Source organism: Schistocerca gregaria, chromosome 3 (assembly GCF_023897955.1).
Source record: "Schistocerca gregaria isolate iqSchGreg1 chromosome 3, iqSchGreg1.2, whole genome shotgun sequence".
NCBI lineage: Eukaryota > Metazoa > Arthropoda > Insecta > Orthoptera > Acrididae > Schistocerca > Schistocerca gregaria.
Window position 1 is genome coordinate 339,639,939 of NC_064922.1, and position 26,523 is coordinate 339,666,461.

General features: G+C 39.2%; 1 protein-coding gene across 10 annotated transcripts in view; it reads right to left on the reverse strand.

Annotated features, from left to right (window-relative positions):
* LOC126355996 (DNA ligase 3) overlaps positions 1 to 26,523 on the reverse strand; it is a 538,466-nt gene that overhangs the window by 223,602 nt on the left and 288,341 nt on the right. The window contains exon 1 of one of the 10 annotated variants that reach the window (XM_050006629.1): positions 2,838 to 2,882. The exons of the other annotated variants lie outside the window; for them this stretch is intronic. The gene's annotated coding sequence lies outside the window, so the exon portion shown is untranslated. Of the gene's footprint in view, positions 1 to 2,837; positions 2,883 to 26,523 lie in introns of those variants that run through there. 10 annotated transcript variants of the gene reach the window in all.

Here is a 26,523-nt window from a genome sequence, read left to right on the forward strand (position 1 = left end):
ATACCAGTAACTAGTTGCTTTCTCTGTTAAATTCTATTGTCCTGTATAGGATTTTAACTTCCAGAGATGGTCCCCTTTCTAATCACAAAATTCAGACATTCAAAATACTAACTGTATGACATGATTTAAAATACATCTTTTATCATTTTTGTTTGGTTCTCATTTTTCCAATTTATTTTCATCATTTGCAAAGTCACTTCAAAAATGTCCCTATATATATATATCATCTGTCATCCCATGGGCTGCCCAAATCTATTCATTATACTACAATCATAAGAGAATTAACTGAAGCATGAATCTCAACAGGTCAAAGAGTAGTGCTACGTTAGAATCTGAAGATTATTTAGGATCAGCATTAAAGAAAAACATCATTATAACTGCTGTGTAAATCTATTAAAATGGACTTAAGGTTTTTGATACAATTTCATCCTCAAATTATTAAAATTCATTTATAAAAAGATACAAACAAATAGTGTCAAATGACCTACAGTCAACTAACTACCTGTTCCAAGAAGTGAAAGTACTTCATCATATAATCCATCTGCATTACTAGCAGAACAAGCAATGCAGAGAGAAAAAAAGATAGAATAGCAGATGTGAAATTAAGAACATGAGGTACAATTATGGGCCAGTATTCTGAGAAGAAGTTATGCTGAATTTTAGCCCAGATTAACTTAATAATGGAGACAACATACAAATATAGAGGCTGCTGTGAACATTGTAGCTACTGTGTCTTGTGGAATATACTTCGATTACACCAGTCATCCACCTCCATTTACAAGTTCTTTTATATATTGTTTTGGATTCAGTTGCAAGCTGAAAGCGTACTTTTATTTGCATATTGCACAAGTACCAGAACAGTGAAAATAATAGCTTCTGTTCTGGAAATTTAGAGATGTTCAGTAGTAACATATCAAAAGCTTGTTACAGCTAACTGTGTAGATTCTACAGTTAGAAAGAGTGTAGAACCTGAAGCTACTGCTTCAGATTCACTGTATATTTGAAAGGACAGTGTTTTTTGCTCAAATGAATACAAAAAGGATTTTTACAAAATTATCTGCAGCTGACGAAATTATATACTATTATGTAGGTACTCCCTTGAGTAGAAAAATAAAGATGTCTGTGGCATTATAGGCTGGAGCAGTTCAACATCAATCAGGCACACCACAGTTTTATGGGAGAATCATCAAACAAAACATTAAGGGTTCAAAATAAATCAAAAGCAAATAAATCCACACCTTATCAAACTCTCCTGCACATCGCATACAACACCAAATTATAGTTGAAAGCACTGAAAGGTGCCAAGATGCACTGTGGTTCATAGTTTGCATTAAACTGTAGGTCAATCTATAACTGGGTGGTTGTGTCAGTTCAAATGCTGAAGAAAGGCAAGGGCATTTCCCCTCCAATATGACCATTTTTGCTAAAGCATTGTGGCATTCAAATCAATCTTTGTTTTGAAAACAGTGTTACCTTATCCAGGTCAATAAATTAAAAAAGATTGCCGTTGTTCTGATTTATGCTACTGCTGTTTAACTGCAATGCACACAAATATCGAAAAGCAGAAAAAGTATCATTAAGACACAAAGGAATTACAGACATTGGCTTTCAGAAAGCACTGATTGAAATCAATGAGGAAAGTTGAAAATTTGTGTTAGAGTGGGATTCAAACATGGGTTTCCTACTTAGTAGGCAGACACTGACTACTAAGCCATCCATGCTGGGGTAGTCCATGGAGCTGCAATGACCACTGTGTCCAGACAGCTTAGGGATCAGAACATCTGTGTAGTTAGCAGGAGATCTATGTCTGAACCTCAGTCCTGCACAAGCTTTCAACTTGCACCATGGTTTTCAATCAATGACCACTTGCAGCCAATGTCTGTAATTCCATTGACTGCTGGCTGCTGGATCAAAATTCTATCTGTTCTTTCAGACAAGTCTGAAAGAACAGACACCACATATAAAAAACTATTATTTTTTTCTATACTGAAAAACTTCAAGCAGAGGTATTACCTTCAACAAAGTGATCACTTTGTCTGTATGAAAAAATTAGTTTTAGTAGCTGCTAAATCTATGAGTTCTAAATGAGCTACTTTCCATCAGTGCATGTTTAAATACAATGACATTTATGTTTCCTCAGTTTATAAATAAATTAAACAAAATAAGAAAAAGCAGCCCTCACCTGAATCTGACTAACATGTTACACTGGAACAAGCACAGACTTGTCCAGTTTCTTAGAGCCTAGACCCTCCACAAAATTTCCTTAATTTTACACTTCATGCCCCTTAGCATGCATTTAGAGGAATAATTACTGGTAATTCAATGAAATCATGTAATATTTGTTTATAAAATACTTGCACTACTTTCAGTGAACTGTTTGAGTATTTGTGCATCACTCAGAAACCACAAACAGTGACAATGTGAAAATACAGAACAAATGACATTACTTGCAGAAAGATCCTATCTTTGCTTAAGTGGCTTTTTGGCAGCAAGAATGGCATCTGGCCACAGAACTTACAAAAATTTTGAATTCACAATGAGCAAATGATTCTCACACACAAATCTAAAAGGAGGGATAACTGACAAAGGAATTTAGAAAGAGGAAATCTGCAAGATGAAATAAGTGAAAACCACCACCACCACAAACAACAACAACAAAATTTATTCAGTGTTGAATAATCAATACCCTATTTCTCTACATCTGATATGTATTGTATAAATGACCTAACTGTAACTTCCATAGCTCAAATCGCTCTATACTTTACTATGTATTAGGCAATAGTTTTATCATACTTTTAAGAGGATTTCACAAAACATAACAAGTAGAAAGAATGTACCACGACATATCCTTATTTTCTATGTCAATAACTTGAACCTGTGTGACAAGCAAGAGCACAGTCTGGCTGTTTACTGTTCACAGTGAGGTGAATAACCTAAGAGAGCAGAGTGGCCAGAGGTCATTCTTGGGATCACAACAAGCAGACTTGTTAGATCATCTGTGTGACATACTGCACAGTAGCTCAGTTCCTTTCAAAGCAAGCCTGGGAAAAAAAAGACAGAAGTTATGCCACTGTTAAATGAATGAAGTCACATTTTCTTCCAGCTATTCATAATGAATCTGAAACTGCTTGATTGTTGTGAATTATAAATGAAGAATGTGAGTAAGAAAATGTAAGACTCTATCCCCCATGATTTAAAAAAAAGACACCAAATATCTGTTACTGTGGTATGCTGCTCATTTTCACAGTATTTACATAATGGAAATGTAACTTATAGTGTCATGCAAACACAATTACTGATCTTGCAACATAAATAATGGATGGATGGAAGTACACTTGGGGGCCAGCATCACAAGTTCAACAACAAATTCTCATAGTATGAACGCTTTAAGCTAGTCTGTGACCAACACCAAGCCAGGCTCACATCAGCTTGGCATGAGCAAGTAAGACTATCAAACAGCTTGTGAATCAGTTCACATTCAGAACAGAAATCCAAAATCAATGTAAACCAGAAAATAACAATCCAATAATAAACGAAGAAAGTCCAAGTGCAATAACACAGTGAATATCTTTAAAATGTTTACTGCAAGTTACCAGGTGCTTCATATAAGCAGATGCACACCCTAGCTTCTTGTGATGTCCGTTTTATAGGGCACTGAAGGAAGGTTTTACCCAACAAATTCACTTATGGCCTTTATCAACATAATGACCAGGTACTTTGCCCAGCTAATGTTATCAATAGACTCTCAGCTGTCACAATCTGTTGGAAAATTGAATATCTCCACTTCTAAGTTGCTTCTTGACAAGAACGTAGTGTCTCTCAGATCAAATAGCTATTGTATACTACTGGGTTAATCTGTTCCAACTCTTGTGTAAGGAACTGAAGATACAATGACAGTCAACACACAGGTAGTAGTATTGTTAGCCTCTTTAAAAAAAAAAAACTGTACAATACATTTTGCTTGTTTGCACATTTTAAAGTTAATGTCCGTTGATTCTTAAATATTACCCTACTCTTCACAATGCCCTAAGATATGCAGTCATCCCATGCCCCAAGATATGAAAGGAAATATTTTCAAATACAATAACCCACATATACAGGATGAACAGTAATAAAAGTGACAAGCTGCAGGGGCATCTTCCCGAATTGAAATGGTGGAAAAGAGGTCCTATGAAAATGTGCCCACAAGTGGACGGTGTGCATGCACTGACAACAAATCGTTCCAGAACACAGAATAGAGCTGCATTGCATCCATGTTACAACAGATTTTCAAAGTGGCCTCCATTGGATGCAATGTATGTGTTCACATGTCACTTTATGGATTGTCACAGTCTCTCTCATGTTCCAATCTTTCTCTGAACACCTTTACAGGTGTTATGAACACACTGTTGGAGGTCCTGTGAGTCAGGAACTGGCTCAGCAGAAACAAAGTTTTTCAGATGCCCCCAGTGGAAAAAAATCCAGGGTGTTTACATCCAGTGATCTAACAGGTCATGCTACAGGGCCCCTACACCCAATCCAACATCTGGGGAAGAATTTGAGGTGTCCGTTAAGAGTAATGCAGAAGTGGGGTGGTGTTCCACCATGCAGAAACCATATAACCATTCATATTGCCAAAGGTACGTTCTCAAGCAGCCCAAATAGAGTATTCCGCAGGAAGTCCAGGCATGTTTCTCCACTTCAGTGTTGTGGAATAACTGGTTCAAGTATGTGGTCACAAAGGAACACTCCTCACACAATGATGCTGATGAGATGTGTCAACCATTCCCAAAAGATTGTCTGTAGCTCACAGATGATGATTATGCAGATTGATTATGCCAGTTCGGGTAAAGGTTGCTTTGTCAGTAAAGAGGAATGATGACAGAAATTCCATAATCATGGTGAGATGTTGCAAAACCCATTGACTAAATCCTTTCCACAGAGGAAAATCTGCAGCTAATAATCCATGGACTCATTGCAGGTGATTGTGATAGTAGCAGTTGTCATGCAGGATACACACCATTTTACTTCGGCTTACATCATGTTGATGGGCCAGTTGCTGGAGCTTGTACTAAGATTCATCTTGCAGATTCATCATGCAGAATCTGGCCCTCCAAATCTGGTGTAAGCACAGTGCATCACACCTCCCTGCTTGAATGGATTCATGATGACATTATCACCCAAAATGGGCTCGAAGTGTTGTGTCTGTATTTTTACACTACCTTTAAAGGGACTGACTTCTGGTAAAATTGGACTGCATACAGAATGTTGAAGGAGGAATGGTCAATACTCAGGGATGTGACAGGAACATTCATTTGAAGCAAAAAACTTTATGTGGGTATGTGCCCTATTCTGAATGGTGTCAAAGATAGGACACATTTAACATATATTTGTTTCTGGCCTAGTGGCATACTTGTATATGTCTTACCCACCCAGCCTCTGACACTTTATTCTAGCTCAACCTACCGTGCTGCTTTCAACCTCTTTGCTTGGTGAAAACAGAGCTGACCATTGTGTGCTGCAAGGGACTGATAGTGTTATCAGAGATAAGCATCAGTTAACTGTGTGTGTACACAACCTGGCTAAATTGCCACACATTTACACTAATGAAGAATATGTAGATATGGTGTATGTTTACAGGTTCTGTGATAGTAATGCTCCTGCTGCTTTTTAAGTACACCATCAGGGCTTTCCAACAAATTGTATTTCTGATCATAGTTGCCAGTACACTGTGCGAGAGGTATTCTTGCAAGTTCCCATTTTTCTTCTGAACATTTAGTTCAACAACCTGTGGAGGAACAGAAACACATTGTTGAAATCATGCAGCATAGTCCTACTACCAGCAACTGATGACTTTCTGCATCTGTCAATGTCCCAAAAACATATATGTGGCGAATATTACATGTGGAAGACTTGTACCCATTTCATATACAGTGTGTCTACAAATTGGAAACAATACCACATGTCATGGATTTTGTCACTGATTAAATGAAAATCTTCACATTTGCTTTGATTAGTACTATTCTCTGATGAAGCCATGTTTATATGGAATGTAATCAACAACACACATAGTAATTATCAGCAGTCACAGGAAAGTCCTTATGCTACAGTGGAAACCCATTTACAAGTTAATTTTTTGATCAATATTTAGTGAGACATTATCAGTAACATGTTGACAGGTCCAGCCATTTTAGAAGAGCAAATGAACGACAGAATTACTTGAATTCTTTGAAAAATATGTTTGTTGAACACTTTGAGGATGTTTCTTTTGCCATGTGAATTGCAATGTACTTCGTAAATCATGGAGAATCCCTACATTTTATCACACATGGGAGGGAACATCTTAATCACATTTACTCTAATTACTGCATTGGTCACGATAGTACAGTTAAATGGCCACCAAGATCACTAGACGTTACAGCATCACATTTTTGTTTCCGGTGTTGGATGAAATATGAGGTCAAACAAAAAGTGAATAAACAAGACGAACTGCTTGGATGCATCATGGATGTGGTGTCCTCATTAGAAAAACTACAGATGCCCTCAGACAAGCAATGCACCAAGTTCTCCCAGGAGAGCACAGCTGCAGCGAAGTCGATGGTGGTATATTCCAACATTTATTGTTAACTGTACAACTGCTGTAATGTGATGTGTGTGAGAATGTTTAGAGATGAATGCATCAAAAATATGTATTTCTTAATCAGTACTTTGTAAAATACATGTTGTAATGTTTATTAATGATTGTACATATGTACACATGTAAACCTCAGAGGGTATTGAGTAATATAGAAAATAAATGACAATGTATGTGGAATGTGTCCTATCTCTGAAACTATCCAGAGTAGGACCTATGTCCACATGATGTTTCCTACTTCAAATGATCGTTCTTTAGATGGGTGCAGAAAACAGATACTCAATTTCTTATTCAATGTCGGTGAATTGGAACAGGATTACCATCAGTGTACTATATGACTTTAAATGACAGGTACACTTTCACATGATTTAAGACATTTTATTACTCACAGTGATGCAGGTGGTCCGTCATAAATAACAGTTCAACAGTGAATTCTGAACTCACTAACCCACATTCTTCCATACAATTTCCAACAATTACCTCATTGTTGCTTTTACAGTTTTCAGTAATTACAGATGACAAGTATTTCAGCAAGTCAATTTGAAATATGTACAGAAAAAGGCTAAGCATTGCCATTTGTTTCACACATACAAATTAGCCAGAAAACTATGATAACCTTTGAAATTACATCAGGTATGTGGGATAGACAATGACTTTGACAATTTCATTAATTGCACAGTAGCAAAATGAAGTACAGTGTTCCCACCATGCTTTCAACATACATTTTAACAAAACTTTCAGTTAAAATTTATAATAATTTTATATTTTGTCTTTTGACTATTTGTCATTTGGATAAACTCACATCATGCTTTGATGTCACTAGACTCTCATAAATATTTTGCTTATAAAGAGAGATAATAGCAGTTCTTATAATATTCTGAAGATTTCTTTGCATATTTTCACTGATAAATAAAAATGAGACACATGGTGTAATGTGTTTTCACTATAAGTTAATTAGAACAGAATACAACAATTTCAATGTTCCTGTCAATTGTTATAGGTTGTTTATAGGTTTGATGTGTTCATACTTTGTAACCATTTACATACAACATCACCCACTAGGTTTAGATTACTACTTTGTTTATGTTTTTGATATTATGATTGTGTTTTTCTTTCTCCGATATGAAATGTTTGCATATAATCTAATTAGTGTACAAAGGTAACACACAAATTAGATCCATTACATTCTGACACAGTATGGGAATCTGAGTGGTGGCTAGCCCTCAATGAACTGAGAGTTGCAGTAATGATCTGCTCACTTTGCTTTCCACTCTAGCCTGTACAATTCATGCATCACCACCCACCATCCATGAGGACGACGTATTTATGTCCCTCTCAGTCAAATACAATAACTGTCATCAATAGTGTATGTAGTATTCTACCAATGTTTATTTTTAGTAGCTACTTACACTTGTTGCATCTCTACCCATTCTATATGTGACAGCTTAGATTGCCTCTACCCCCACTACAAGGAGGGCAATATCCATATACATCTCTTGTTGAAAACATCAACAAAAGCATTCAAAGCAAAGCCAGAGCATCTATGATTTCAAATTGTAGTGGGTTTGTTGGAAAATCAGTGCACTGAGTATCTCTCTTATTTTTTGCCATTTGTAGATTCTTTTCATCTTGTGCTTTTTCACCAGGACAATTAATTTATAAAATAAAATAATGTCTTTAAGATGAAACCCAGACAGGCAATCACAATTAGAGGCAATAAAGAAAACACAAGTAATTGATCTGAGAATGACTGATTTGGTTACCTGCAAGGAGCCTTTAAGAAGAAAAAGCCCTTTCTTTTTGGCTCTCGTTTTGATAGTTGTTTTCTTAAAAATACATTTATAACCATTACCCATGTCATCAATTTAATCTCATATTTACTTCAGATTTGTCAGAGACTTGATAAACCATACACCTGCTCAGTCATCCTCTTCCACTAGGTTCTGTATTGTGCTTCATCTGTCCATCCAACTTAAAATTCTATTCAGCTTTTACATGTAGTTTAAGATGTTCTTCGTCCATATTGTTCTGGGCTTTCCTCATCAATGTTCTACTAGGTCACTGGAATATTTATGTGAAAAGCTGTGTTCACATGCATCTCAACCTAACCCATATAATTAAGCTTTATCATCTTCATTGCTTCCATAATGGCATGATATTTGTACAGAATTTGTAGTTCATCATTTTTCCTAGATATTTGTTACGCAAATTGCCCATCCATAATGGATCCAATAAATGGGTGGTTTTCTCTTTCAAATACTTGCAGTCTTTCTAGCCCTATTTTGGTAGCATGTCTTCAAGAACAGAAAGAATCATCAAAAGGCCCAACATCAAGTGTGTTTTTCAGCCACCAACGAAATTGAGGAATCTATTGTGCTCAGCAAAAGAAAACTTTGACCTTAGGAAATGTGGTGTGTATAAGATTCCATGCCAATGTGAAAAGTCTTATATTGGGTACATGAGCTGAATCATGCAAGATCATCATCATCATATATGCCTTGGGCAACCTGATAAATCACCAGTAGCGAAGCACTGCTTGGAGAGGGGGCAATGCATGTTTTATGAAAAGATGGAAATTTTATCCCCAGTATGAGATTTTCACTCTGCAGCAGACTGTGCGCTGATATGAAACTTCCTGGCAGATTAAAACTGTGTGCCCGACCGAGACTCGAACTCGGGACCTTTGCCTTTCGCGGGCAAGTGCTCTACCATCTGAGCTACCGAAGCACAACTCACACCCGGTACTCACAGCTTTACTTCTGCCAGTATCTCGTCTCCTACCTTGCAAACTTTACAGAAGCTCTCCTGCGAACCATGCAGAACTAGCACTCCTGAAAGATAGGATACTGCGGAGACATGGCTTAGCCATAGCCTGGGGGAGGTTTGCTGAATGAGACTATTGCTCTGCAGTGGAGTGTGCACTGATATGAAACTTCCGTGCATGAGTCGTGCTTCGGCAGCTCAGATGGTAGAGCACTTGTCCGCCAAAGGCAAAGATCCCGAGTTCGAGTCTCAGTCGGGCACACAGTTTTTAATCTGCCAGGAAGTTTTTATCCTCAGTGTCATCTTTCTGGGACTGGGTTGTTAAGGCAGCAATGCATATCTGTATGGTGGACAGTCTCAAGAACAGGGGTACAGGTTTTCAAGTAAGCTTCACGTGGAGTCCAGTCCATTAAATCAAAACAGGGGAAAAAAAGCTTTTAATTTATGATTTGACACAATGCACTGCTGAGATTTAATTCAGCTTTTAGCCACAGGAGCATCTGGCAGCACTGTTATTCCCCACAATGAACCCACTGAAGGCCTTTCTGTGGCTCCCAGCAGGGGGGACTAGGAGCACCCTTTCCTCCAACTGCTAGCATCTTCCCACACACATGTATTGCCTGCTCCTGGCTTGATAAATTTCAATGCCAATGCATGATCTTCATCAATCACATCTTGCAGCAGTGACAGCAGCAACTGCCCCCACCTAAAGATGTCTAGTAGTTACATTGATGAAATATTGTGGGTTTACACAATATGATCTGACAGCAAAACGGAGAAGTGTATTTCCAACAGTTCCATTGGGAAATTTTCAGTTTTACTTGGGAGGTGGGCCCTAGTGGCCAGAGACATTACCCACGTATCTTTTTGTGTGAAAGAGTGAGGATTCAACTTCTGATGATGAACTCTGCTTAAGAGCTGAATTATTTCTGGCATTCTTGTCATTGTTCCTGTCTGGAACTCTACATGTCCTTTATGTGGTGAGCAGCGATCTAGCATCATTTCCATATTATTGTCTTTCCATCCTGGACTTTTCAGTTTTACCTACAGATCATCTCTAGACTAGAATTTGAAGACTGAAATTTCTCTCAATTATAATGTGACTGGCTGCCAATTAGGATCGAGTCTGAGAACAAACTTTGTCCCTGAGGTTAAAGCCCTCATTAATTGAAAGCACTTGTGGCCCTTGATGTATTATGGAAACAGAGACCTTATCAGAAGCCAGGTCACAGCCTTTTTTCACTGGGTCAGACGTAATGACGCATCACAAAATGGTCACAGCATCAGTTTCATTCATGCTGTGCCAGTTTTAGGACATGAATGCAATCTCAAGTAAGATAACCATGATGGAATGCTGTTGTAACCAGAGAGAATTCCTTTCCCTTTTTACAAAAACAACTAACTAGTACTCTGAGTATAAGTTAAAATGACATAAGATACAACTTAAAATTGTCTTCAGATTATTTGTCAGTTATTTCAATGAATTTTAGCCTGTTCACCACTGTTGTAGGACCGTTACACATTTGCTGCCACAAGATCTAAGATAACTTGCCAACCAGCAAATTAATTACACTAAATATGACAAAAATTATATCATCTTTTGGCATTTATGCTGTCATTTGCACATTACAGTTTTAATAATGTGCCTCTTATAATACTTAACCACTGACAGGAATCAGCCAATTACATTTTACACAACAAAACTGTGGTTTTCATACATGGTTATTTGTATAGTCAACATTTTCTCATATGGCTTTATATGCACAATCAAGATTATGTAAAAATATTTTCATATTGGGGTCATCTATTTCCTAGATGCACCTAAAACATTTTTATTTAAATAACACCAATCACATCAGTCCAAAAGCTCTGAACAATGTGTCTGATAAAAGATCCTCCGAGCTTAAGTAATGACTTTAAGAACCTGACAGTCTGACATCTTGCTGACTGCAGTATTATTAGAAATAAAACAGTAGTTCAGTTGTAGGATGGAGGAAGAAATTATATGAGTACATCCTTATTTAAGGAATTTTTGTATGAATTGAAATTAAGAAAAATCTAAACTCTGGGAGCCTCACTTCCATCAAACGCAAGTGCAGGCCAGGTGAAATGACTGGATTCCATCTAGTGTGATTCTGATCAAGGTAACAGCATTAGTATGAGTCAATTTTTTTCAATTTCTATGCACATGAAAACAAACCTATACAATGAAAAAAAACAGTTATATAAAAAGAATGCAGTAGCAACTGGTAACTGGCTCATACAGACAAATAAAAGCTGACAAATAATACCTTTCATTATCCAGAATCTCATCATCACCACAGGAGGCTAAATGACTCCTGCAGTGAAACCATTCCTCTCTAATAAAACACTTAATTTTTCAAATTCAGTTCATAAGAAACTTACTGTATCTAATCTATACAAAATTGTGAAATTTCAGATGAAATAAAAGAAAGATTCATGAGAACTTCCTTTTACTTTTGAAATTTACTAACAGAATAAAACTGTGTGGCAGCTCAGGGCCTGCATCAGGGAACTTTATGCTTAACATTAAACTCATTGCCTGCCTCAGTTATCATCTGTAAGTTTCTCCTTCCTACTTCCCAGCCTTCTCAGAAGCTTCATGGATTACTTTGCACTTCATGCAAAAGGCAAAGATCTGGATTTGAGCCACTGTGCACCACAATTTTAATGTACACAGATTTAACTTCCCATATATACAATGGAAGGCTCACACATTTCAACAATGGACCAAAGACAGAGTTAATGTGAGATAGCTCTGAACACCTTTTCTGGAAATGACTGAGTTTTTACATAATCGATTGAGGACAGCAGTACTGATGATCTAATAACTGGCAGACCCAACCTTTTTCAATCTCATAAGGATGGTCGAAATAAAATGTTTATGAACAAAAAAAAAAAAAAAAATCAAGCCATAAGTTTAAGTAAATGCAATCAACAATAGAACACAAGAAGCAGCTTAATTTTTCAAGGATCTCCTCAACAGAATAGAAGGAGTGACCCATGAAGAAACTCTTCAGTTTTGATTTGAAAGAGTGTGGATTACTGCCAAGATTTTTGAATTCTTGTGGTAGCTTACTGAATATGGATGCAGCTGTATACTGAACACCTTTCTGCACAAAAGATAAGGAAGTACAATTCAAATGCAGGTTTGATTTCTGCCTTGTATTAACTGAGTGAAAGTTGCTCATTCTTGGGGATAAGTTGATATTGTTAATAAGAAATGACAGTAAAGAATGTATGTATATTGAGAGGCCAATGTCAAAATACTCAAACCAGTGAACAGGGGTCGACAAGAGGTTTGCGAAGTTGCACACTTATTGTCCAAACTGCCCATTTCTGGGCCAAAATATCCTTTTAGAATGGGAAGAGTTAACCAAAATATAATACCTTATGACATAAGCTAGTGAAATATGCAAAGTAGAGTAATTTTCTTGTCGAACAATCACTTGCTTCAGATACCGTTTGAATGGTAAAAATGTCAGCATTAAGTCTCTGAACAAGATCTTGAATGTGGGCTTTTCAGGACAGTTCACTAATCATATGTCCATTCTGTGAAATTAAGACGTTATGTTTTATTGAACTGTGTGTTAGAAACTGTAAAAACTGAATCTTACTGTGATTTAGCGTTAGTTTATTTTCTACAAGCCATGAACTTATGTATTGAACCGCACTACTTGAAACTTAGCCATGACATGTTCAATTGACTCTTATTAGAACATGTTACGCGTTTCAAGGTTACACCCATCTTCAGACATCCCATACTTCGACTACTCCCTAATACGCTCTGCCCCAAGACGGCTTGTGTCGCAGTCATATGTTATTCGACACTTTCTTCGAGTTGTCAAGACTGTACGCCTGGTTAATTAAGGAGGAGTTGAAGTTTGGGATGTCTGAAGATGGGTGTAATCTCGAAATGCGTAAAATGTTCTAATGAAAGAGTCAATTGAACTTCTCATGACTTTGTTGCGACTGTACAGCACTGGTTGCCAATTATTAATTGGTAGTAAGAACAGCAGCAAAATATCTAGGTGTACGCAAAAACAGCAAGGTAAAATAGAACTAAACCAAAACACTAGCTGTGTGAAAAGCAGATAGCAGGCTGGAATTTAGCGTTACAATCTTAACCCGTTCGTGGGAAAAATTATTGAGCAGTTTTTTTAATGCATGGACAGCAGATAGTAGTTAACAGATAGGTATATTTATCATACGGAATACGAAACTTGCTCCAACTGTGAAAGTGAGGTCACACAACAAGGTGGGAAGTATTCTTCCCACTGCCCTTCCTTGGAGTTAAATGACAAAAACAACTTTTTTCAATATATGTCATATTTATTTGATAAATTTACTTCTCTTGCTACAATGATTGTTCACAATTACTTGCCATGAAATTTTCTGAAACATGGGTCTATGCAAAGTGGTATTCGACAATATGCACAAACACAGAGTGCTCTTTTCTGCAGCTTTGGTACTACATAGGCGGCACGTCCAGTAGCTTTCTCCCAAAATGGGTTGATGCTCCACTACAGCCACATGACGAAAATCTTCTGGTACTTTACCCCTTTTTGCCAGAAAGACAGGTTTTTGTCCACGCCTTTTTTGGGATTAGAAGCCAGCGATCAGTTGTCTGGCTAGATGGATCCTGTATGTTAGCTGATCATGCTGTCCACTTTCACTTTTACTTATTTTCCAAAGGATAAAACTGTTCACTGCAGCAACGTCCACCAGGAAATAAAATATTCTGTGCCAACAGATCAAATTTATCGACACCACCCATTATTTTGTTGTATTCTGCCACAACTTCAGGACAAGAAATCTCTGTACTAGTACCATCCTTGTTTTTCCTTTTCGCTGTGGCTGTTTCCCATTGGTCATGAATTCAGGACAGGAAAGTGACTGGACGGTTATACGTCCATTTTACTGCAGAAATGGCTCCTTTTGTTTCAAACTGGAATTCTCCTCGCACCAATTTTACGTTTTCCTTCATAAATTTGGGTAAATCAAAAGTATTTACCTTACACTATAGGTTTGAGGAAAAAATCACGTCACGCAAAGAGCACTGAAAGGCTCCTATACGGAGCAGCACTCTGCTACACAATGCCTATTGCCTCTACGCGAAGGTACAGCAAAAACCTCGGGAGCTTCCGACTGGAAGTAGTACCCTACACTGTTCACTAGGTGGTAGCACCGTACAGAGGTGGGAACTGAGAATCCCACGGGACTAGGAGTGAGTTCAATGTAGTGGAAAGCATGTTTCCCACAGCTCACGAAAGGGTTAAAGAAATTTAATTTCATTCACGGAGGAAGTGGCACACACAATATCCATTCGATATGAAATATCCATAAGAGTGACTGAAGTATTTCTCATCCGTATGGGATCCTTACTAGGTGGTATTAACAAAAGTAACATAGAAGATCCTAAAGAAAAAGGCGCGTTTCGTCACAGATCAGTCGGAGCAGCGTTTCGCATGGATGACTGCGAACACGGGCAAGACCATCAACCTAGTGTTAAGAAGAAACGCGATTCATCCGAGAAAGCTATACGTTGGCATTGACCCGCGGCCCGGTCCTGTGATCCTGTACCTGCTGTAATCGTAAATGACTATCGTTGGACCAATACGGGCACACGAAGGGGTCGTCTGAACTGTGTGCTCCGTAACATGCCCGCGCCCGCACAGTACGCTACTTTACTGCCACACCTGCCACAGATCACCACCGGCTCTCCCACTTTACAGAGCGGGAAAGCCTCCCACGTCTATGTTCTTTGATGAGATGCGTACGTCCAACACCTTGTCGCCAACTCGTTGTTTCGTCGCCTTTCATCCACTTCACGTAGATGATCACGACGGTAGCTCGCTAAGAGCCGACCATCTTCGCTTTCTTCCGTGATACTCGTTCACAGGCGGTGACCCGCAACCATCTGCCATTCGTCGAAGTCGCCAATGTCAATAGATTTTTCCATTTGCAGCGCGTATCGTAGTTATAATGATTTCCGATTCGTCTCTGCTCGGATTGTATACTTTCTTTTCTGCGTCACGTGCCGGCAACGCCTCGCACGGTAGATTTTTATTTATTTATTTATCTCTTGTTCCGGGAATCCATGTTGTGACACTATCACAGGATATGGAACGTGTCAATTTTACAAGCTTTGACAGAATTTATGGTAATACATAAAACAAAACAAAACAAAAACCGTAAGCAGTAACTTAGGTCTCACTACAAAAAAATACATTTTAGAGAAAGATTAAAAAATACGTGTTACAGAGAAATAATTATTGCAAAATACATGTTTACAATAAAAATATTCGGTATTACAAATACAAATTTGGGCATACATTTGCAATTTACAATGTCGGAGCCTGGTTTACAGCGCAAGAGGACCCAAGCCGTCGCTCGGGGCCTCGAAACTGAAGGGGGCGCCCCGACTAAGATTTCTGTACAGGATGTGCCACGATTAGTAACGGCTGCTGAAAGGCGCCTGAGGCAATTATGTGCGAGATTCGTTTACAGTGCTTACGACAATTAGTTGCGAAAACCAACACGAGAGAAAGTATACGTGGGAAGGGTGGTGTGGGGGCGGAGGGGGGGGGGGGTGCCAAATAATAAGTCGCTTGTATGTCAAAATGTTCTTGAACCGGCCCTGCCAGTGGTCATGATGTTTTGTTCGACCAGTGTGTATCTGCAGTTCCCACAGTCAACTAACGACCTACATCCTAGCTGGAACAGCCTATCTGCATTTTTATTTTTTGAAAATCATAAAGGTCATAACATTATTACTTATGCAACATTCATTACGTTAAAATTACCTCATTCTACAGTTATATCGCAACAACAACGACAGTTCTTATTAAGATACTAAACACATGACGGCATAATTTAAGGTGGGTACACGACATTACGAGCTCCAACAACAACGTAGATGAAGACTGCAATCCGTGGAGAAATCTGCAGGAGGCTTTAATGCAGCAGTCCATTTCAAATGACTGATTATGTCTCTTACTGTAAACAGCGTTACACTAATTATTCTACTGCCAATGAAACTGCTGTTGTTTTTATCTTACATTAGCGAATCCCGCACTGCTTCGCAACTGCTAAATATGTATAGGAATTTAATATATGTGGTAATCTCCTTTTCCCCCTCCCCCCTCTCTGTCCATCGCCTCCTTCCGCCTATCTGTTGTCCAGCCTTGTTTACTGTTGCTGCCAATTGATATTCCCTAGTACTATTATAATCATAAGCGGATAAGCCATAAATAAAACTTTTCTGTGAGAACAGACTGTGAGGAAGAAAAACAGCACATTGTTGTGTATATAATTTTTGATTAAAAATATATGCAATGACAATGAATATGTATGGCAGAAAATTTTTCTAATGGTTTCAATGCCCTACTATCGTAGCTAGAACTGAATGCAAGAGAGAAAACAAAAGTGAATTCAAGAGAGAAAACAAAAGCGCACATACATCACAGCTAAGCACAGCATTTTCTTTCTCGCAGCTATTTTCACAGGAAATCTGAAAATTGTTGGTTAAAAGACACACAGCATATGTTCATATGAATGTTTATTAGTGTCCTGTAAAAATTTGATGTAAACTGGTCAAGGACTTGGGCATTTTTGCTAGCAAACGTTCCCTAATATATGTTCTAGAAGGAAACAAACGACGCACCACGAGGAAATTATCCGAATGGGACGGAAATCGGTATGTGTGATGTACATGGGCAGAAAGACACGTGATTACAGGTGGTCATCCCACCGTTGTCCGGGCCATCTCCGGCCTTGTCTTCACTTGACGATTTATCTGGCAATAAATATGCAACCAGTCGCTTTTTTACAATTTATTCAACCACGAGCATGTTTTCGAACCACTGCAGGCTCTTCATCAGCTGGCGGTGTTACAAGAACATTATGCTGTTGACCAAGTGTACCTAGATGCTGCTGGCGGAAATGACGGAAATTTAGTAATCGGTAACGAAACCTTTACAAACCCGAAAGTTTTTTTTTATCTTTTAGGTACTTACAGTGCACTGCCCTGAGGTATTTACGTCAGATTTCCTCTTATAACGTACATTATTAAGATATGTACACAAATACATCGGTACACAATTCGAAGCGGGACTTATCACTGAAGAAAGTTCTCTCCAGTCAATACGATTACAGGCCAAGCACGTGTTTCCAGACGCCATTGAGAGCGGTAGGATACCAAACTGACTCGCACGCTTTACAGCCCGATATTCTACGCCCTGTTTTGGTGCCCTTTACGGCAAGCTATCATGGACTTACATTTGAGCAAGAGAATGCCAGCCCGCACACGGCAAGAATGTCTACCGCTTCTCTTCGTGCTTACCAAACCCTTCCTTGCCTAGCTAGCAAGGTCGCCGGGTCTCTACCCATCTGACACTCTTTGGAGCATTATGGTCAGTGTAATATCCACGACTATAATTTACTCAGAATAATTTTCACCACAAAATTGTGTGTGGAATTTGATCGAACATTGTCGTGTTATCAGTCAAAAGGACTTCATCGAAACTAAATTAGTACACAAATAATAATGATTTATTATTATTTTTTAATTTTCTGTGTCAATAATATCTCAGACAATGTTCATCGAAAATAGACATAGCAAATCATCTTTGGTTATCTGTGATAATTGTAGATCAGGAAGGCTGCTTCTTCGAACCACTGAACTAACTGGACGCGATTGATGTAACACTGAGGTCTGTAAGAAACTGTAATGTGTTGTTAATATTTGCAAAATAGAATTACTTTGGTTGTGAAATGATTTTTATTTATTTCAGAGTTTAATCCATTGTAATTCTCATCCTATGTAAGTGTTAATATTTCCGCTCAGCTAGTAAAGAGCGCAGCCATTAGCGTTAGTGATTTACAGCGCAGTTTATTAATAAATGGTAGAAAAGTAATAAGCAATTTTCATTGTTAATATTTTCAAATGTTAATGCATAATGAGGCTAAAGCAAAATGATTTAATATATATTATTTGTTTGTGGTAAAATAGGATCTGAAGCGACAATTGATAAGTGATTGTCTCATGTCAGCCGCCATCTTAGTAAAATACTGCAGCGTCAGTTTTGAATAGAAATTTTATCAGGCACAAATGTTGGTTATAAATAATCACTATAATAATTGTGGATTGGTGGCCCAGAACCTACTTTGAAAAGACAAATTCAGTTTAGGTTGAATCTTTAAATACAGTGCATATAGCACGTTACGTTATATAAATTCTTATCTGCTTGTGTATGAAGCCTGATTATTTCGCACTACTTTCCTGAAATACTTTAACAGGAAAAATACGTCAGTGTTGTGCGCGTGTAGTATTCTGTGACTAACTGTTCATTTTGCTAAAGGAAGTGCTTCCATCTCATAGAACAGTAGTATTAAATTTGATAAACTATCTGCAATTTAGTGCCATTTACACTGCTATACAGACAACATTGCTACACAAATCTCAGGCGGAGATTTCTTTAGCAAAGTGACGATTATTAGCCGGGAAAAGCAATGTTGAGATCAAACGACTTGTTACGTTGATAATAGGTAACTGGTTTTACTGGTGATCTTGTTGAAATAGCACAACACATGATCAACCCACGAATATCTCAGCACGCACAACAGCGTCATCCAAACGTCTCGGGATTTTGTCGATCTACCGCGCCAATTGGGCACAATGTGGCACGATATTCCTCAGGAGGACATCCACCAAATCTAGCGATCAGTGTCAAGACGAATAACTGTTTCTATAAGGGTGAGAGGTGGTCCAACGCATTTTCGACTTGCTCAATTCGTGAAACTAGCTCTCTCTCTCTCTCTCTCTCTCTCTCTCTCTCTCTCTCTCTCTCTCTCTCTAATAAATCATCCAACTTTTCTGAAACTATAATCATATGTCTGTCTGCACGTGTACCTCACACATCTACCGATTTCCGTCCCATTCAGATATTCCTTCGCGGTGTATTTTTCTTCTTCCCCTTACAGTGTAAATTCACGGCACTGTCACTTAGTGATGTAAGGCACATCTACATCTATTGCTACATCTACACTCTTAAGCGACTTTACGGTGTATGGTGGAGGGTACTTTGAGTACCAGTGCCGCTTCCCCCTTTTTCTGTATGGTTCGCGGGAAGAACGAGTGCTGGTAAGCCCCATGAGGGCTCGGAATTCTCTAATTTTGTCTCGACAGTCTTTCACGGAGCTGTACGTAGAAGGAAGCAATATATTCGTTGAGTTTTCTAGGAACTTACACTCTCGGAACTTTCAACAGCAAACCACAGCGTGATGTAGAATGCCTCTCTTGCTGCGTCTGCCAGTGGAGATGGCTGAGCATACCGTAACGCTTTCTCGCTTTCTACACGAACCTATAACGAAAGATGCTGGTCTTCTTTGGATCTTCTCTATTTCCTCTATGAATTCTATATGGTCCGGGTCCCATACTGACGAGTAATTTTGAAGTATTGGTAGAAAGAGCATTTTGTAACCTACTTCATTTGTTGATGGACTACATTTCCTGAGAGTTCTTCCAACGAATCTCAGTCTCTTCCCATGCACATACTCCTCGATATTTTATGGAAGGAAGTGTTTCCAGTGACTTCACTACAATCGTGTGACCATACAATAACCCCCCTCGAGCACGCCACAAGCTACTTTTACGTCCGCAGACTTCTTTCCGTTCAGAATGACATGTAGTGTTCTTTTTGCTAGAAACTCTTCAATCCAATTACAAAGTTGGTACGACCTTCCGTACGTTCGAATTTTGTTAATTGCTTCAATGCTTTCCGGAAGTCAAGGAATGCGGCATCTACCTGGGCGTCTATATTACTGCTTTCTGGGTCTCGTGGCCGCACACAGCGTGCTAAGCTCCACACGATTGTTGTTTACGCGACCCCTGTTGGTCCCTACAGAGGAGATTTTCGGTTTCCAGAAATATCATAATACGCGAGCATAAAACATGTTTCAAAATTCTACATCAATCCGGCGTCAGAGATGTAGGCCTATAATTTGGTGCATCTGTTCGACAACACTTCTTAAAAATGGAAAATGGGATTGACCTGTGTATTTCTTTGCCGATTATTGGGAATGCTTCGCTCCTCTAGAGACCTACGGTACGCACCCGCTAGCAGACAGCAGTGGCGGGGCCCCGCCCGCACTGCCACACGCGCCGCCCACGCCCGTCAGCCCTCACGCTATTCGTTCGTTTCTTTCGTCAGTCGACTCGACTGAATCGAGTTATCGAGTATTTGTACTTTCCTATATAGCACGCGCGTCCGCGTCATCGTATACAGTGTCTTACAAAAAAGGTACGGCCAAACTTTCAGGAAACATTCCTCATTCACAAAGAAAGAAAATATGTTATGTGGACATCTGTCCAGAAACGCTTACTTTCCATGTTAGAGCTCATTTTATTACTTCTCTTCAAATAACATTAATCACGGAATGGAAACACACAGCAACATAACGTACCAGCGTGACTTCAAACACTTTGTTACAGGAAATGTTCAAAATGTCCTCAGTTAGCGAGGATACGTGCATCCACCCTCCGTCGCACGGAATCCCTGATGCGCTGATGCAGCCCTGGAGAATGACGTATTGTACCACAGCCGTTCACAATACGAGCACGAAGAGTCTCTACATTTGGTACCAGAGTTGCGTAGACAAGAGTTTCAAATGCCCCCATAAATGAAAGTCAAGAGGGTTGACGTCAGGAGAGCGTGGATGCAATGGAATTGGTCCGCCTCTACCAATCCATCGGTCACCGAATCTGTTGTTGAGAAGCGTACGAACACTTCGACTGAAATGAGCAGGAGCTCCATCGTGCACGAACCACATGTTGTGTCGTACTTGTAAAGGCACACGTTCTAGTAGCACAGGTAGAGTAACCCGTAATAAATCATGATAACGTGCTCCATTGAGCGTAGGTGGAAGAACATGGGGCCCAATCAAGACATCACCAACAATGCCTGCCCAAAAGTTCACAGAAAATCCGTGTTGATGACGTGATTGCACAATTGCGAGCGAATTCTCGTCAGCCCACACATGTTGATTGTGAAAATTTACAATTTGATTGAGGAAGTACAGTACATACCGACGAAACTAAAATGAGCTCTAACATGGAAATTAAGCTTTTCCGGACACATGTCCACATAACATCTTTTCTTTTTTGTGTGTGAAGAATGTTTCCTGAAAGTTTGGCCGTATCTTTTTGTAACACCCTGTATAGGCGTCGATAGGCGCATAGAATTTATCAGTTAAGGAAGAGAACCACAATTTTAACTTTTTTATAAGATGCCATTGTCTTGAATGTGTGTAAAATGTTTTATTTAAACTTTCTTAAACTTCGCATGTGGCTATTTTTTATTACGGTAAACGTAAAGGTAGCTCAAGATATCTTTAGCGCCTCCTCCTTGAGGTTTCTCTGTATCCGCCACTGGCAGAGGGGCAAGTCCTTTCGCGTACACTGTGTAGAATCGAACTGGTATCCCGTCAGGTCTAGTGGTCTTTCCTCTGTTGAACGATGTCAGATGTTTTTCTATCCCTTGGACACTTATTTCGATGTCTGTCATTTTGTCGCTCGTGCGATGATTCACAACAGAAACTACAGTGCGATCTGCCTCTGTGTAACAGTTTCGAGAAATGACGTTCTGTATTTGTGCCATTTCTGTATAAACTTATGTTTCAGTGTCATTATGGTCACAAAGTTTGTAAACAGATGACTTCGATCCGTTCCATGATGTAAACAAAAATTATTCCTTTACTAATCTTAGATTAAATGCCTTTTTTCTCGATCACGAAGAAAGGAAGAGAAACAGAGTTTAGCATCCAATTGCCATCGACGTTATCAGGAAGAGACACTATAGATGATGTGCTAAGAAGAGAAAAAAATAACGCGTGGCTTCATTAAAGTAACCTTCCTGCAATTCGTCTCACGTAGCTCAAAGAAACTGCTCCAAACCTAAATCAGAATGACTGTACGGGTGTTTTTATCTCATTCCTTTCGAATACGTGTCCAGGGGCCTAAACCAGTGAGCTATTTCGCTCGGTTCGATATGACACGTAAGCCAAATTCTGACATTTGATCAACTGCAGCACAAAAGTGAGAACTAAGAAAAAAATATTGCTTGCACACTGTTTCGGACAATGTTCAGCAAGTGCTATCCGGTGGAAGACTAATGCTACGAAAAGTTCCAGCTAGTTTTAGCTGTTTAATTATTTACTGTCACCTGGCAATTTCGACTTGTGTATACGGTGAGATAATTGCTTCAACATGGCCGCGGACTCCCTTGCAATTTGCACAGCAAACTCCAATTTAGAGGCAAGGGGCACTCCTCATTTCGTCTATTAAGCTACTTCCTTGATTTACTCGAAGAAAGTATCGGGATTCTTCCTTCATGTTTCTTTCCTTCCAACGAGCCTACCATAAAATCATGCTTCTAGCCCGAGTTAATGTGTGTACACGATGCTGAAGTATTTGCTGTCAAGTAATCATCTCTGAAGTATCCCTTTTTTTCCAACTCGATGGACTATTTTCGCATATGATACTCTATCAGTTCAGGGCCTAATTAAGACTGACTAGACGGGAATGAAAGCGGAAGGAGGTCACGAGTCAAATTCATTGATCAATTTAAAAAATGCTTAAGTATATGTTTAAAGCTACAGCTATGTTCAGATCTTGTAAACTACATGGTTACAGGGGAAAATATAAAGTTGAATCAACAGACGACACTTTGTCAATCCAAAGATGGTGATGAACCTATGATGATCTTGCTATTTGCAGACGATATACAGCTATAACTATATCTATACTCTGCAAGCTACCTTCACTATGTAGCAGTAAATGCTTTAGTTCCCACAGTCCATTCCCTCCATTTCAACCACCTGTGAGTAGTGTGCGGGAAGAATAGGTACCGGTAAGCCTCCGTTGTTGTTGTTGTTGTTGTTGTTGTTGTTTTCAGTCCTGAGACTGGTTTAATGCAGCTCTCCATGCTAATCTATCCTGTGCAAGCTTATTCATCTCCCAGTACCTACTGCAACCTACATCCTTCTGAATCTGCTTAGTGTAGTCATCTCTTGGTCTCCCTCTACGATTTTTACCCTCCACACTGCCCTCCAATACTAAATTGGTAATCCCTTGATGCCTCAGAACATGTCCAACCAACCGATCCCTTCTTCTAGTCAAGTTGTGCCACAAACTTCTCTTCTCCCCAATCCGATTCAATACTTCCTCATTAGTTATGTGATCTACCGATCTAATCTTCAGCATTCTTCTGTAGCACCACATTTCGAAAGCTTCTATTCTCTTCTTGTCCAAACTATTTATCGTCCATGATTCACTTCCATACATGGCTACACTCCATACAGATACTTCCAGAAATGACTTCCTGACACTTAAATCTATATTCGATGTTAACAAATTTCTCTTCTTCAGAAACGCTTTCCTTGCCATTGCCAGTCTACATTTTATATCCTCTCTACTTCGACCATCATCAGTTATTTTTCTCCCCAAATAGCGAAACTCCTTCACTACTTTAAGTGTCTCACTTTCTAATCTAATTCCCTCAGCATCACCCGACTTAACTCGACTACGTTCCATTATCCTCGTTTAGCTTTTGTTGATGTTCATCTTATATCCTCCTTTCAAAACACTATCCATTCCGTTCAACTGCTCTTTAAGTATTTTGCTGTCTATGACAGAATTACGATGTCATCGGCGAACCTCAAAGTTTTTATTTCTTCTCCATGGGCTTTAATACCTACTCCGAAGTTTTCTTTTGTTTCCTTCACTGCTTGCTCAATATACAGATTGAATAACATCGAGGAGAGACTACAACCCTGTCTCACTCCCTTCCCAACCACTGCTTCCCTTTCGTGTCCCTCCACTCTTATAACTGCCATCTGGTTTCGGTACAAATTGTAAATAGCCTTTCGCTCCCTGTATTTTACCCCTGCCACCTTTAGAATTTGAAAGAGAGTATTCCAGTCAACATTGTCAAAAGCTTTCTCTAAGTCTACAAATGATAGAAACGTAAGTTTGCCTTTCCTTAATCTTCCTTCTAAGATAAGTCGTAAGGTCAGTATTGCCTCACGTGTTCCAACATTTCTACAGAATCCAAACTGATCTTCCCCGAGGTCGGCTTCTACTAGTTTTTCCATTCGTCTGTAAAGAATTCGTGTTAGTATTTTGCAGCTGTGGCTTATTAAACTGATTGTTCGGTAATTTTCACATCTGTCAACACCTGCTTTCTTTGAGATTGGAATTATTATATTCTTCTTGAAGTCTGAGGGTATTTCGCCTTTCTCATACATCTTGCTCACCAGATGGTAGAGTTTTGTAAGGACTGGCTCTCCCGAGGCCGTCAGTAGTTCCAGTGGAATGTTGTCTACCCCGGGGGCCTTGTTTCGACTCAGGTCTTTCAGTGCCCTGTCAAACTCTTCACGCAATATCGTATCTCCCATTTCATCTACATCTACATCCTCTTCCATTTCCATAATATTGTCCTGAAGTACATCGCCCTTGTATAGACCCTCTATATACTCCTTCCACCTTTCTGCTTTCCCTTCTTTGCTTAGAACTGGGTTTCCATCTGAGCTCTTGATGTTCATACAAGTGGTTCTCTTATCTCCAAAGGTCTCTTTAATTTTCCTGTAGGCAGTCTCTATCTTACCCCTAGTGAGATAAGCCTCTACATCCTTACATTTGTCCTCTAGCCATCCCTGCTTAGCCATTCTGCACTTCCTGTCGATCTCATTTTTGAGACGTTTGTATTCCTTTTTGCCTGCTTCAGTTATTGCATTTTTATAATTTCGCCTTTCATCAATTAAATTCAATATTTCGTCTGTTACCCAAGGATTTCTACTAGCCCTCGTCTTTTTACCTACTTGATCCTCTGCTGCCTTCGCTACTTCATCCCTCCAAGCTACCCATTCTTCTTCTACTGTATTTCTTTCCCCCATTCTTGTCAATTGTTCCCTTATGCTCTCCCTGAAACACTGTACAACCTCTGTTTCTTTCAGTTTATCCAGGTCCCATCTCCTTAAATTCCCACCTTTTTGTAGTTTCTTCAGTTTTAATCTACAGGTCATAACCAATAGATTGTGGTCAGAGTCCACATCTGCCCCTGGAAATGTCTTACAATTTAAAACCTGGTTCCTAAATCTCTGTCTCACCATTATATAATCTATCCAATACCTTTTAGTATCTCCAGGTTTCTTCCATGTATACAACCTTCTTTCAGGATTCTTAAACTAAGTGTTAGCTATGATTAAGTTGTTCTCTGTGCAAAATTCTACCAAGCGGCTTCCTCTTTCATTTCTTAGCCCCAATCCATATCCACCTACTATGTTTCCTTCTCTCTCTTTTCCTACACTCGAATTCCAGTCACCCATGACTATTAAATTTTCGTCTCCCTTCACTATCTGAATAATTTCTTTTATTTGATCATACATTTCTTCAATTTCTTCATCATCTGCAGAGCTAGTTGGCATATAAACTTGTACTACTGTAGTAGGTGTGGGCTTCATATCTATCTTGGCCACAATAATGTGTTCACTATGCTGTTTGTAGTAGCTTACCCGCATTCCTATTTTCCTACTCATTATTAAACCTACTCCTGCGTTACCCATATTTGATTTTGTGTTTATAACCCTGTAGTCACCTGACCTGAAGTCTTGTTGTTCCTCCTGCCACCGAACTTCACTAATTCCCACTATATCTAACTTTAATCTATCCATTTTCCTTTTTAAATTTTCTAACTTACCTGCCCGATTAAGGGATCCGTAGAACCCCAGTTTTCTTTCTCCTGATAACGACATCCTCTTGAGTAGTCCCCGCCCGGAGATCCGAATGGGGGACTATTTTACCTCCGGAATATTTTACCCAAGAGGACGTCGTCGTCATTTAATCATACAGTAAAGCTGCATGCCCTCAGGAAAAATTACGGCCGTAGTTTCCCCTTGCTTTCAGCCGTTTGCAGTACCAACACAGCAAGACCATTTTGGTTATTGTTAGAAGGCCAGATCAGTCAATGATCCAGACTGTTGCCCTTGCAACTACTGAAAAGGCTGCTGCCCCTCTTCCGGAACCACACGTTTGTCTGTCCTCTCAACAGATACCCCTCCGTTGTGGT